Below are 10,000 nucleotides of genomic sequence, written 5' to 3'. Positions count from 1 at the left end.
ATTATAATTATTGTTATTACTATTATTGTTATTATTATTATTATTATTATTATTATTATTATTATCATTATTATCATTATCATTATTATTATAATTATTTTCATTTTTAATATCATCATTTTCATTATTTCTATTATTATCCTTATCATTATTGATATTGTTGTTATTATCATTACCATTAGTATCATCATTATCATTATTCCATCATTATCAGTATCATTATTATCATTATCATTATAATTGTTATTATCATTATAATTATCATTATCATTATGATTACCATTATCATTACTATTATTATCATTTTATTATATTGTTATTATTGTTATTATTATTATTATTGTTATTATTATTATTATCATTATTATTATTATTATTATTATCAGTATTATTATTATCATTATTATTATTGTTATTATTATTATTATTATTTTTTTTTTTTACCATTATCATTATTATTGCCACTGATAACAAATATGATACTTAATATCATTATTATTAGTGTTATTATTATTATTAGTTATATCTTTACTATCATCACCATTATCACTTTATCAACTATTTAACATTAGGATAATGATGATGATGATGATAACAATAAAATGATAGTAATTATAATGATAATGATCATAATATTGATAATCAAAAGGAGAATAATACTGATAATAATGATGATAATAGTAATGAGAATAATAATGATAATAAGGATAGAAATATAAATGATTATGATAAAGATAATAATGATGATAAAAGCAATAACAATCATAGTAATAATTATAAAAGAAAATAATATTACTAATGATTTATTATTATCATTATCATTATCATCATCATTATTTTTTATTAATATTATCATTGTTTTTTTTCCGATTTATTGAGATTAATGTTAATTAATTGTTTTTCACATTGTTATCATTGGTAATATCATTATGATTACGATTATTATGTTTTTTTTCTTATAATTATAATTATCACAGTTATCCTTATTATCACCATCATAATTATCATGGTTGATAGTAATAATGATAATGATAATAATAATAATGATAATGTAATAGTATTAATTATAATAAAGATCATTATGATAATAACAATAGTGAAAATAGTAATAAGTTAATGTTTGCATTATAGTAATTATTATTATTATCGTCATTCCCTTTATTATTATCAATATTCTTTTCTTCTTATTATTTTGTTATTCTTATTCTTCTTGTTATTTTAATCATTATAATAGTATCTGTTTCTATAAATATTGAAATTTCTGAAATTATTATCATCCTTCTTAGTGATATTATCCTTATTCCTATTATCATTATTACTTTATATAATGATGATAATAATAATAAGAATGATAATTATAACTATTATTCAATGTAATAATTATCAATGACATTGTTGTTTTTATTAGCATTCATTACTCTTAACATCATTATCATTGATATCATCATCATCATCATAATAACTTTTACTAATAATAATGATGAAAGTAGAAATAATATTTAGTAATAATAATGATAATGATGATAATGATATTAATGATTATCATATATTGTTCTTGTTAATATCATTATCATTACCTTTTGCTATTAATATCATAATTATTATTGTTGTTATCATCAGCATCTTTACTATAATTTGTTTTATTATTATCATTGTTTCTGTTATTATTATTATTATTATTATTATTATTATTATTATTACTATCATTAATACCATTATCATTGTTTTCGTGGTGCTCTTGTTTTCATTATAATTATTGTTACCTTTATTATTAGTTTCAGTATTATTATCATATTTGCCATTGTTACATGATGATGACTACTTACCATCAATATCACTTTTATTATTATCGTGATCATTATTGTATCCACATTTACATTATTATTATTATTATTATTATTATTATTATTATTATTATTATTATTATTATTATTATCATTATTGTTATTATTATTATTATCATTATTATTTTATTATCATCATAATCATTATTATTATTATTCTATTATCATCATAATCATTATCATTATTATTTTATTATCATCATAATCATTATTATTATTATTTTAATATCATCATAATCATTATTATTATTATTTTATTATCATCATAATCATTATTACTACCATCATTATCATTGTTGTTAATATTATCACTATTTTCATTATTATCATTGTAATTTAATATTAATAATATTAATGATGATAATGATTATAGTAATTATCATTATCATCATTAATATTATTAATGTCATTATTAACGTTATTATTAGTATTTTCATTATTTTTATTATCATTATCATTATTGTTATTTTTATTCTCATTATTATTATCACTATCATTATTTTCATTATCGTTATTGACATTGTCATGTATTTCATTATTACTGTCCTTCTCATGATTCTCATTGTTATCATTATTATCATTATAACATTTGGTATTATCATTATTATTATTGTTAATAATGATAATGGTAATGATAATAATATTGTTATTACTAATATGATTATAATAATAATATAAGAAATATCACAGATTAAAATAATTGTTCTTACATTCATCCATATTGTCACTTGTTATTTTTTCATTTCTATTATCGTTATCATAATGATGATGATAAGGATTATCATAATTATTATTATTACATTTTCAGTCTTATCAATGTAATTTTTATCAATATCAATAGAATTGTAACTATCATAATTATCTTCCTTATCATTATTTTGAAGATTATTATGAAATGATCTTGATGATGATGATTTTCATTATATGAAGCATAATCTGAATTGATTTATCTAATTATCATTATTTTCATCATCTTATTATCTTTTTATCATTCCTAAAATAATAATTATTATCATTTCAATATCATTGTCACCATTATTATTTTATTGTAATTATTATTATCATCATTAATGTTATTTCTAGTTGTTATTGTCAATATTATATTAATCATTATCATTATTGTTAGTAGTTATAACAAAGATAGTAACAATATCATTGTTATTAATATTACTTTTACTGTTAGATTCATCATCTTTATCTTTGTCATGATAACTATTATAATTATAATTGTTGTAATAATAACAATTGTTATTATCATGATAATTATACCACTAATACTACTGTTATTGTTAGTAAATATTACTGTTAATAATTATAATAAGGATGACAATAGTAATGATAAGTATAATTATAAAAAAGATGATGATGATAATAACGATGATGATGATGACGATATTAATGGTAATCATGATAATTATAATATTAATAATGATGGCTATAAAATTAATGATGATGGTAATGGTAATGGTGATAACAATAATGATGATAATACTAATGATGACAGTGATATTAACAATACTGATAATGATAATAATAATAATAATAACAATAACAATAACAGTAATAATAATAATGATAATAATGACAATTCTATTATTATTATCATCATCATCATTTCATATCTATTTTATTTATATGATTATTATTATCATATATGTTATTATTACCATTATTGTCATTTTTATTATTACCATTATTGTCATTATCATTATTGTTATTATCATTATTATTACCATTATTAATGTCATTATTATTATTATTATCATCGTTATTACCATTATTAGTATTATTATTATCATTATTATCATTATTGTTGATATTATTATCATTGTTATGATTTTTTTTCATTATCATTATCATCGTTATTATTATTATTATGATTATTATTATGATGATAATACAGATACCGATGATAATAATAATAGTAACAATAATGATGAAAATAGTAACACCAACAATAATAATAACGATAATAATTATTGTAATCATAAAGATGATGATGATGATAATAATAATGATAATTATTATTACTATTGTTGTTATTATTATGAATATTATTATCATTATCATCATCGTTATTATCATTTCTTTCATTTCCAGATCATCATTATATTCATTATTATTATTATCATCATTATATTCATTATTTGTTAATTGTTATCATTATCATCGTTATTATTATTATTATTATTATTATTATTATTATTATTATTATTATTATTATCATCATCATTATTATCATTATTGATATTATTATTATAATTTTATTATTATTAAAAAATCATTATTGTCATCATAACAATATCATCATCAATATCATATTGTTATTAGTATCATCATGGCTATCACTATCATTATTATTATTGTCATTCCTATTGTTATCGTTATCATTATTAGCATTACAACAATTGAAATAACTGCTACTCTAATACTAGTAAAACTAGTTTCATTATTATCATTATTATTACTATTATCATCATTATTTTCATGATTATCATTATTATTACTATTACCATCATTATTTTCATGATTATCATCATCATCATCATTTTCAGTATTGTTTTTTTTAATGTGATGTTCATCATTGTTAGTATCATAAGCGTTATCATTATTATTATCAATATTATTATTATTATTATTGATACTCTACCTTATGTAACTGTTATTGATGTTACATTTATTATTATTATTATCTTTATCATGATTATGATTATTTCTACCATTGCCATTATTGTTATCATTATTATTGTTGTTTTTATCATTATCATCATTATCCAAGTCATTTTTTTGTTATTATCATTTCTATTATCATTATTACTAACATTATTATAGTTATCTTTATCAGTTATACTATTATCATTATTGTCATCATCATTATCATTATAATTAGTATTATAGGAATTCTTATAATCATCAATATTGTGATTATTTATTCTGTCGTAGATGGAATTATCATCAATTTTGAGACTTGTCATTATCATTGTTTTCAATATTCCTATTATTTTTACTGTTATTATTATCATTATTATTATTATCATTATTATTATTATTATTATCATTATTATTATATTTATTATTATTATTATTTTCATTGCATTTTTTCACTTCTAGTATTGATATTATTTAACAATTATTGTTATTGTTGATGTTATTATTATTTGCCATTTTTTATCACGATTACTAGTAGATTATAGTCTTTGTTATTATTAACTTAAGTAAAGTTGATTTTCATGTCTAATGTTGTAATTGAAGCAATTAATGTGAACAGAGTTATGTAATCTGAATGGTAATTATGATAATGATAATAATGTAGGAATAAAAGAATGAGCTCTAATAAAATAAGGATAATAAAGATAGTCATAATGATAATGTTGATAATGATTATACCAATAATGATTTCTTTGATAATAATAATTACAATTTTAATAAAAATAAAGATGATAATAACAATAATAATGAACAATTGATATGATGACCATGCTAATGATGAAATAATGATGATAATGTTGATAATTATCATCATCTCCATGATAATAATAATAACAATAACAACATTAATACTGACAGTAATGATAATTATCATTATCATTATTTTTTTCTTATAATTATCATTTTTATTATCATTATCATAATTGTTTTTGCTATTCTTTTTCTTACTGTTATTGCCTTTGTTATCATTATTATCATAATCATCATCATCTTTATCATCTTGATAATAATGATTATTATTATCTTTCCTATTGTTCTTGGTCTTGTTGTTATCATTAAGATTATTATCATCTTTATTACCATTATCATCATGAATATCATCATCATTATTAACATTATCTTCATTGTTATCATAGTTTTCATCATCACCATCATCATATTATTATTATTATAATTATTATTGTTATTATTATTATTATTATTATTATTATTATTATTATTATTATTATTATCAGTGGTAGAAGTAATAATAGAATTATTTTTACTCCTATTATTATTAATCATTGACATTATTTTGAAAATCAAATGTATTATTACAATTTTAATCATCTTTAATATCATTGTAGACCATCATCATCATCATCATTATCCTGATTATTATTATTATTAATGTTATCATTATTATCATTATCACCATTATTATTATCATTATTAATATAACCATCAAAATTATTGATAGTATTACCATTATCATTATCATCATTGTTATTATTATGTTATCATTATGTTGTTATTATTATCAATGTCAATTATATTTTTCTTATTATTATTAATATTACCTTTATTATTAGCATCACAATTATCATAATCATTATCACTATCATTATTTTTGTAGTTTTTAGTATTATTATTGTTGTTATCATTATTATTTTCATTATTACTATCATGCTGCTGCTGCTGATGGTGCTACTTATTATTATCATTATCATTATCATTATTATTATTACTATCATTATTATTGCTATTATTATCAACATTATTATCATTACCATTATTGTTATTATTGCCATCTTATTATTATTATTATCATTATTATTATTATTATTATTATTATGGTGATGATGATATGTAAGTAATGATTATAGTAATAATGGTAAGAGTAATTATGATAATAGTAGTAATGAGTACTGTAACGAAAATATTACGTATGATATGCGTGCATATTATAATGATAATGATATTGATAATAATTTTGATAATGATAGAAAAAAGATCATTATAATTGCAATGGGAATGATAGCAATGATAATAATAATAAAAGTTATGATAATAGTATAATATCATAATAATAATAGCAATGATAATAATAGTACTAAGGCTAATGATAATGATAATAGTAGTAATAATGATAATGATAATAATGATGAAAATAATAATAATGAAATAAGAGAAATAATAGGAATGATTGTAATGTTAACGGAAATAACGATAATTTTAATGGTAGTAATATTAATGAAGATGATAATTTTAAATACTATAATAATATTAAAAAGAATGATCACGATAATAATAATGATTATTATATGATAATAACAATAAGGATAGTAGTAAACATGATAATAAAGATAGTAATAGTCGTAATAGGCGTAAAAACAACAAGAACCTTTATAACGGCAATAATAGAAATAATAATCTTGATGATAATAACAGTAATTATGATGCTCATTATTATTCTGCCATTATCATTTTCATTATCACCATTATCATTATTATTAGGATTATGGTTATCATTCTTCTTTTCTTCTTATTATTATTATCGTTATCATTTTCGTTATTAGTATAATTTTTATTGCCATTATTATTTTAGTTATTATTATCATTATTATTATCATTATTATCATTATCATTATTGTTATCATCATCACCATTATCATTATTATCGTTATTATTATTAATATCTTTATTGATACTGATATCATTAACATTATTTTCATCATTATTACTATTATCGTTATGATTAAGATTATTATTATAGCTTCTTTTTATTCAATGTATTATCCACCCCATTCGTATTATTATCAGCATTTGTGTTTTTGTGATTATAAGTGGTATTATCATCGTTTATATTATTATCATTGTTATTATTCACAATATTACTCTAACGTTACTGTTATCTATTGTTATCATTATCATTATTGTTGTTAGTGTTACTATAATCATTATTATCATCATTTCTATTGTTATTATTATCACTATTATTTTTGTCTTATGTTTTTTATTACTTCATTATTGTTATTATTATGATTGTTAATATCATTATTGATTATTCTTATCACCTTCGTCTTCATTTTTGTTATCGGTATTATTTCTATTATTAACATAATCATAAATGTTGTTATTACAAGAATTATGATTATTATTTATATTATTATGCCTAGCATCCTCACTGTTATCACCTTTAGCATTATTATTATAATTTTAACATTATTTCATCATTGTTTTAGTAACATTGTTACCATTATTGTTTTAAGTGTTATCATTAAGATTTTCGTTATCACTGCTTTTTATCGTTATCAATATTTATCATCATCAATCATCACCATCACCATCATCATCATCATCATCATCATCATCATCATCATCATCATCATCATCATCATCATCATCATCATCAATCATCATCATCATCATCATCATCAATCATCATCATCATCATTATTATAATCATCATTATTATCATTATTACTATTATCATTATTACCATTATTATAATCATAATGATTCCTCTCGTTACTATTGTTATCATCATTGTTATTATTATTTACAATAATTGTTATGATAGTTATGTTTGTTATTATTATTGTAATCATTATTAGCATTATATAGTTTTTATTATTATCATCATTATCAACTTTCACGATTATTGTTGATATCATATTATCATCAATATCATATTGATATTATTGTTATTAGCGTCATTATTGATATTGTCATAAAATCTGCATTATTTTTTTCATAGCAGTTGTTGTTATCGATGATAATAGTGATACTGTTATAATAACATTATCATTGCAATATAATAATCAAACTTATTGCCATTATTATTCTCATAATTATTTGTATTACTATTACTATTAGTATTTTATTAGTAGTAGTGTTATTATCATCATTAGCAATTTTACCATTACCATTGTTGTTATTATTATTATCATTATTATTGCCATCATGATTATCATTATCATTTTTGTTATCATCACTTTTTTTAATCATATATGTTATTACTGTTATTACTAATACCATCATAATTGTCTATTTTTTATAATGGTTACTGTTTTATAATAGTTTCCTTGTCATTATTCTATTACGATTATGATCTATAATCAGTATAATCATAATAATAATAATAATAATAATTATTATTATTATTATAATAATAGTAATAATGACAAGAATAATCATTAGTATCATCATTATTATTATTATCATCAATTTCATTGCCCTTGCTGTCACTGTCATTACTGTTTTTGTTATCTTTATCATTATTCACATTATCTTTGTCATTTGATCATGCTTATTGTTATCACTCATATTGCTTTCAAGGCATCATTCTTTTTATGATGATTTTCTCTATTAATTAATTGTTTTATCATTATCATTTATTATCATTGTAATTATTAATGGTATTAGTCTCATTATCATTATCAATATTGTCATTATTTTTATCATTGGTATTATTTTCACTATGATCGTTTTCATGTTACGATTTGTTACTCTATTATTACTGTTATCATTACTATTATTGTTCTCTTTATCATTGTTATTATTATCATTGGTAGTAGTATTATAAGTATTCTTATTGATATTTTCTTATCGTTATTAATATTGCCATTGTCCAAATTATCATTACTTTTGTTGTTATTACTGTTATCATTACTTTACTATTATTATTATCATTTTTCTTCTTATCATTATTATTGATATTATTATCATCACCTTATTATTATTACTATTATCATGATTATTATTATTGTTATCACTATGAAAATAATGATGATAATAATAGCAATAATAATTCTTCCTCATTATTATTAACATTATCGTATTTGTTTTTATTCTCATCATTCTGAATTTAACATTCATAAATGTTTTTAGTCCTGATATTATATATATTTTTATTATCATTATGATAATTGGTATCAAAGATATTGTTTTGTTTATCATTATTATTATCATTAATAATATTATCATTATCATTGTTAGTGATATTGTTGTTATTCTTATCGTTATTTTTATCATCATTTTTATTGTTTTTATTATTATCATTGTCAATATAAGTATGACATCTATTATTATCATCATCATTTTCGAAATCATTACGGATACTATTATTGTCCTTATTATCTTTATTAAGAATGTTTGACATTGCTCATTGCGAGAAATTTAGAAAGGGTTTGAGTGAAAAGAATAACGACAGTACAAGAGATTATCAGTTTATGTCATATCTTAAATATTAGATATTAAATTGATATTATTGAAACCGGTTATATGCATCCCATGCGCTGTTAAGTTATTCTAATTCATACTAATTCTATTATTATTATTTTTTTTATCATTATTATTATCATTATTATTATTATTATTTATATTATCATAATTCAATATTCAATCATCATCATCTTGATTATTATTATTACTATTGTTATCATTATTGTTATTATTATCATCAT

The 10,000-nt window shown here is 18.7% G+C and overlaps 1 protein-coding gene across 4 annotated transcripts in view; it reads left to right on the top strand.

Moving 5' to 3' along the window:
- Positions 1–10,000, top strand: part of LOC113825347 (uncoordinated protein 58) — a 78,741-nt gene that overhangs the window by 1,094 nt on the left and 67,647 nt on the right. The gene's annotated exons all lie outside the window — the stretch shown is intronic.

This window comes from Penaeus vannamei, chromosome 2 (assembly GCF_042767895.1).
Source record: "Penaeus vannamei isolate JL-2024 chromosome 2, ASM4276789v1, whole genome shotgun sequence".
Classification (NCBI taxonomy): Eukaryota; Metazoa; Arthropoda; class Malacostraca; order Decapoda; family Penaeidae; genus Penaeus; species Penaeus vannamei.
The sequence above is the reverse complement of the archived record's forward strand: the minus strand, read 5'-3'. Positions and strand labels throughout refer to the sequence as shown.